The following is a 6,542-nucleotide window of genomic DNA, read 5'->3' on the forward strand; positions in this document are numbered from 1 at the left end:
TTTTGTACGTAAATTTTAATTATGTTACTTAGTTCCACAAAATTTCCATGAGTTTATTTTTACGCATATTTAATTATACCAGTTCTATCTTTAATATACTTGCATCTATTTTTGGGTTAAGAAATGTTCCAATCCCCTCGGGTAAATTTTCAGCATTTCTTTCTATTCAAAAATAAAATTATATATATATTTAACACAAAAATTGTGTGGCATGAGTTTATTTGTACGTTGCATTTTTATGAAAATATGAGTAAAGATGAGATTTTCACGATATTATTTTTAAATTGCATAAATTATAATAAGATGATTCTAAAACCCCTTATGGCAACGAAAGTTCAAAGTTACAGATGCTCGGTACCGCAGCTTAAAGTTTATACGGATCAGAGTGCACCCACACTGTTTACAGAGTGGTTATTTATGTTAGTGGATTTCTCCTGAGTGCACACCTGGTTCCGGACCAGAACTTAATAAGGAAAATCTCACTTAAAGTTTACGTACGTTGATTTAGTTTGGTCGGCCAGCCAGCTAAGTCCAGTCTTCGGACCGCACAACCCAGTCATGGGGGTAAACATGACTTACGGCAAACAGGCCTAAGGGTGGTTTTTATAATATATGTTTATACATATTTAATTACGTATACAAGTTACTGATGATTTGAAGGAAAAGTATAAGTTTACGTGAAAAGGATCATTCTGGTGCTTAAATGACGATTTAAGGAAAACTTATAAGGAAAAGTATATGTATGTTTATCATTAAATGTTTTTATAGTTTTAAAGTTAAAAGTTTAATTTAACAGTTATAATATATGATTATAAAAATTTACTGTTGAAATTGATGACAAAAGTTTTATGCAGAAATTTTTAAATTTATATCTATTCTAAAAGCAGTCTTGAAGTTATAGTATTAAATATTGTTTTACGAAATTCTTTAAAGCTCATTTTGGCCACACACTAATAATAATCTTATTTACTTACTGAGCGTCGTCTCACCCCAATCATATTTTATTTCAGATAACTCTGAAGGATGTCATCGGCTTGCAGCATCGGGTGATTAGAAAATAAAGATTTATTAGAAATAAGTATGGTTTCAGATTTTATATTTGTGTGCAATTTTTCTTCTTTTGAAATAAATGATTGTAATATGGATAAGTCTCTGGTTTAATAAAAATTGAATTGCTTCCGTATGTAGTAAAAAGTTAATATCCTAGGCCCCTCGGGGTCGGGGTGTTACATTCATCGTTGAGGTCAAAAATGTTCGTTGACGAGGTGTTTAGAAACTCGAATTTTCTTTGCTCTCGATAATTCCTCGTCGACGAGACGCATATACTTTTCGACGAAACCCAGAAGATCGCTTGTCAATGAGAAGATTAACATCATCGACGAGTCCTTGCTTAATTCTTTTGAAATTTCTTTTCCCCTTTCTTTTTTTTCCCTATTCCATTTATTATCTTTCTTATTATTTTAATAGTTAAAATTTTTCAGGTCGTTATTGGGCTCTGACGTAGGCTGGAGATAAGCCAAATCTCATAAAAAATCTCGGTCTCACTCTTTCTACCCTATTTTATTTAAATTTCAGCATATACAAATTGTGTTTTCAAGTGCAGAATTGTTGAAAAACTAAGATTGAGAAGACCTTTTAATATAAGAAAGTACGTTGGTTAATATTTTGCAGAAACCTTGAAGGGAGTATGTTGATCAACCGATTGCGAAAATCTTGATTAAAAGGAGCACATAAAAATTCATTCATATAGGGCTATAAACTGAAATCTTGCAAACGGTAAAAAACAAAGTGCTACAGCTCTCACAAAATTGGTTAAGTATTGTGGTTGGTTTTTTGTTTATTATTTGGTTTGTGATTGGTGTTGTGTTTGTGATTGTGGTAGGTTTAAATTCTTGTGTGTTTGCTTAAGTGTAACAAAAAAGATGTAAATTTGTAATAACACTTAAAGGAATTTATATAAACCTAATTCACCTCCCCTCTTGGGATAATACCTTGACTTTCAATTGGTATCAAAGCCTAATTATAGAAAATCCTAATTATAAGTTATATAAAGGTCTAAATGGCACACCTAGGTGTTTCCCATTTTGCTGAAGGTCAATCCTCTACTAGATCACCTATCTTTTGTGGTTTAAATTATACATTTTGAAAACAAAGAATGATGACATATATTCAAACTATGGATTTGAAAGCATGGAGGGTTGTCACACATGGTGACGACATTCCTACTAAACTCGTAGCTGGTAAAGAAGTTCCTAAAGAAGAAAGAGACTTGACCGACAATGATGATAAAATGATGTAAGTAAACTCCAATGCCATGAATGCACTATATTGTGCTTTAGACGTTAATGAGTTTAATAAGGTCATGAAATGTGAGTCAGCTGAAGAAAGTGGGACAAGCTAGAAGTAACCTATGAAGGAGCTATAGATGTTAGAGATAGTAGAATCGACATGCTCACAAGCGAGTATGAGGCTTTCAAGATGAACTCGGATGAAACCATCACTAGTATGTACACTAGGTTCACTCACATAATAAACTCCCTCAATGCCTTAGGGAAAAATTACTCAACTTATGAAATGATTCGAAGAATCCTTGGAGGACTACCACCAATTTGGGAACCTAAGGCCACTGCCTTCATGGAAGGAAGAAACTTGAAAAACACCTCCCTATATGAATTAATAGGTTCTCTACTCACATATGAGATGACAATGAATGAAAGATATTTAGAGAACAATAATAAAAACAAGAAATCAATAGCCCTTAAGGCTGGTAAAGAAAGTTCTAGTGATAAAGATGAAGACAACAAATTAGACGATGAAGAATTAGCCTTTATCACTAAAAGACTTGGAAATTTTTTTAGGAAGAATAGGAAATTCCCTAGGAAATTTAAAGGATCTAAAACTAACAAAGGTGAAACAAACACAAAGAAAACTAAGATCGATTCACCTACATGTTATAATTGTAAGAAGGTTGGACACATTAAACCCGATTGTCCACAACTGAAGAAGAACAATAAGAAGAAAAAGAAGGCAATGAAAGCTACGTGGGATGACACAAGCTCAAAAGAATCGGAGGATGAATCAAGTGAACTTAAAAGTAAAATTGAAGATAAAGATAAAATCATTTACAATTTTACTAGAGGAAAAGAAAATTTTGAAAATATGGTTGGTCAACAAAGGATGATTAGTAATAAAGAAGGAATTGGTTACAGTGGAATTGAAAACAAAAAGAAGAAAAATTTATATATGGGATATTTTGTAAAAGAAGCAAAATACTATGCAAGCACATCTTCTTCAAATATACATGAGAACACTGCTTACTACTTGTGTAGAAATAAGGGACACATAAAGTTCAAATGTCCATTTAAAAAGAAATATATCAAAATCAAGAATGAATGGAAAGTAAACACTAAACTAGGCATGACTTAAAAAAAATTAAGAAGGTTTGGGTTTCAAAAGTAACACTATGAATCCTTCCTTGTAGGTATGCTTTAGGACTACTCCATAAAAGAAAAAATGGTACTTGGACAACGAGTGTTCAAAACATATGACGGGAGATAGAACAAAGTTCACACTAGTTTAAAAACTAGAGGCTACGTGACCTTCGGTGACAACGCCAAAGGTAAAATCATCGGAATAGGTAAAATTGGTAAAGAACCCTCATCATTGATGATGTTTTGTTAGTTGATGGATTAAAACATAACCTTTTAAGTATTAGTCAATTTAGTGACAAAGGTCTTGATATAATCTTTAAACAAGATAAGTGCATAGTAGAAAATCCAAGAAAACATGAAATTCTATTCACAACCTATAGAGTAAATAATGTATATTATATAAACCTTGAAAACTTAGTCTCTCAAGATGTAGCATGTTTAGCTGTCATGAATGAAACTAGTTGGCTTTAGCATAGAAGACTAGGACATGCAAGTATGGACCTATTATCAAACCTATCTAGAAAGAACTTAGTTAAAGGTTTACCAAATACAAAATTCATAACAGATAAAATTTGTGATGCTTGCCAACTTGGAAAACAAATCAAAACAAGTTTTAAAAAGAAGAAATATATATCTACTAGTTGACCCTTAGAACTCATCCATTTAGATTTGTTTGGTCCTACTAGAACTCAAAGTATAGGAGGTAAGCAATATGCCTTTGTTATAGTTGATGACTACTCTAGGTTCACTTGGCAATTGTTTTTAGCCTCCAAGGATGAAGCTTGTAATATGTTAATAAATCTATGCAAGAAACTTCAAAATGAAAAAGGATATAATGTGTCAAATATAAGAAGTGATCAAGGAATAGAATTCAATAACAAAGATGTTGATAAATTTTGCAATGAATATGAAATTAATTATAATTTTTCAGCACCTAGAACTCCACAACAAAATGGAGTTGTTGAAAAAAGAATAGAACTCTTCAAGAAATGACAAGAACAATGTTAAAAGAATATAATCTACCAAAATACTTTTGAACTGAAGTAGTAAACACCGCATGCTATCTAATAAATAGAGTTTCAATAAGATCAAATATGAATAAAACTCCCTATGAACTTTGGAAAGGTAGAAGGCCTAAAATCTCTTATTTCCATGTTTTTGGATGCAAATGCTATGTATTAAATGACAAGGATGATTTAGGTAAATTTGATGCAAAAGATGATGAAAGGATATTCCTAGAATATTCATTAAAATGTAAAGCCTATAGAATATACAATAAAAGAACTCTTACAATCTTGGAATCAATTCATGCAACATTTGATGAAGAAAGTCCATTCAAAAGACCATTAAAAGTTGAAGAAGTTCAAACTACTCAAAATCAAGAAGACTTAGACATAGTAGAAGCAAAAGAAGAAGAAAATAAAGAAAAATCAAATAATGATGCTATTGAAAATGCTGAATTATCAAAAGAATGGAAATTTGTAAGGAATCATCCAAAAGATCAAATAATAGGAGAACCATCACAAGGTGTAACTGCAAGATTCTCTTTGAAAAATTTATGCAATCACTATGCTTTCTTATCTCAAGATGAACAAAAAAATGCTGAAGAAGCTCTTAATGATGACTCATGGATAATTGTCATGCAAGAAGAATTAAATCAATTTGAAAGAAGTAAAGTATGAAAATTAGTTCCAAACTGGAAAACCATTCAATCACAGGAACTAAGTGGATATTTAGAAACAAAAAGGATGAAAATGGATTTGTAGTTAGAAATGAATCTAGACTTGTAGCTAAAGAATATAACCAAGAAGAAGGAATAGATTATGATGAAACATTTGCTCCCATAGCTAGAATGGAAGCAATTAGAATACTTTAAGCTTATGCGTCTCATAAGAAATTTAGATTGTATAAAATGGATGTAAAGAGTGTATTTTTAAATGGTTTCATTAATGAAGAGGTATATGTAGAAAAACCACCGGGCTTTGAAGACATACAAAAACCTGAATATGTGTACAAACTAACTAAGGCCTTATATGGTTTGAAACAAGCCCCTAGGGCTTGGTATGAAAGACTTAGTGGATTCCTACTAGATAAAGGATTTTCTAGAGGTAAGATTGATAATACTTTGTTTATCAAATCTAAGAAAGATGACATGTTCATAATCCAAATTTATGTAGATGATATTATTTTTGGTGCAACTAATGATAATCTATGTAAAGAATTTGCTAAATATATGCTAGAAGAATTTCAAATGAGCATGATGGGAGAATTGAACTACTTCCTAGGATTATAAATCAAATAAGCAAAAAATGAAACTTTTCTAAGTCAATCCAAATACATAAAGATATGCTTAAGAAATTTGATATGGAAAGTAGTAAGCCCATAGGTAACCCCATGAGCACTTCCATAAGCCTCGATAAAGATGAAAAAGGGTAACCGGTAGATATAAAATATTATAGAGGTATGATAGGAAGTTTGCTATACTTAACAGCTAGTAAGCTTGATATAATGTTTAGTGTATGCATGTGTGCACGGTTTCAATTAACACCTAAAGAATCACATCAAATAGCTTTAAAAAGAATCATAAGGCATTTAATAGGTACAATAGATTTAGGACTTTGGTATCCTAAGGACACCAGATTCGAAATGATTAGCTATTTGGATGTCGATTATGTAGGGTGTAAGATAGATAGAAAAAGTACAAGTGAGACTTGTCATTTTCTAGGATGATTTTAGTGTCTTGGTTTTCCAAGAAACAAAACTCAGTAGTCTTATCCACAGTTGAAGCTGAGTATGCAGCAGCTGGGAGTTGTTGTGCACAAACCTTGTACATGAAACAACAATTAAAGGACTACAATTTAGAATATTCCACCATACCAATTAAGTGTGATAACACAAGTGCAATAAAAATCTCTAAAAATCTTATATCACACTCAAGAACAAAATACATTGACATAAGACACCACTTTCTAAGAGATCATGTTCAAAAAGAAGACATCATACTTGAATTTATAAACACTAATGACCAATGGGTGGATATCTTCACCTCTTTCTGAAGAAAGATTTATATCCATTAGAAGAGAACTTGGGTTGTTACATAGCAGGGAAGTG

This window comes from Malania oleifera, chromosome 2 (assembly GCF_029873635.1).
Source record: "Malania oleifera isolate guangnan ecotype guangnan chromosome 2, ASM2987363v1, whole genome shotgun sequence".
NCBI lineage: Eukaryota > Viridiplantae > Streptophyta > Magnoliopsida > Santalales > Ximeniaceae > Malania > Malania oleifera.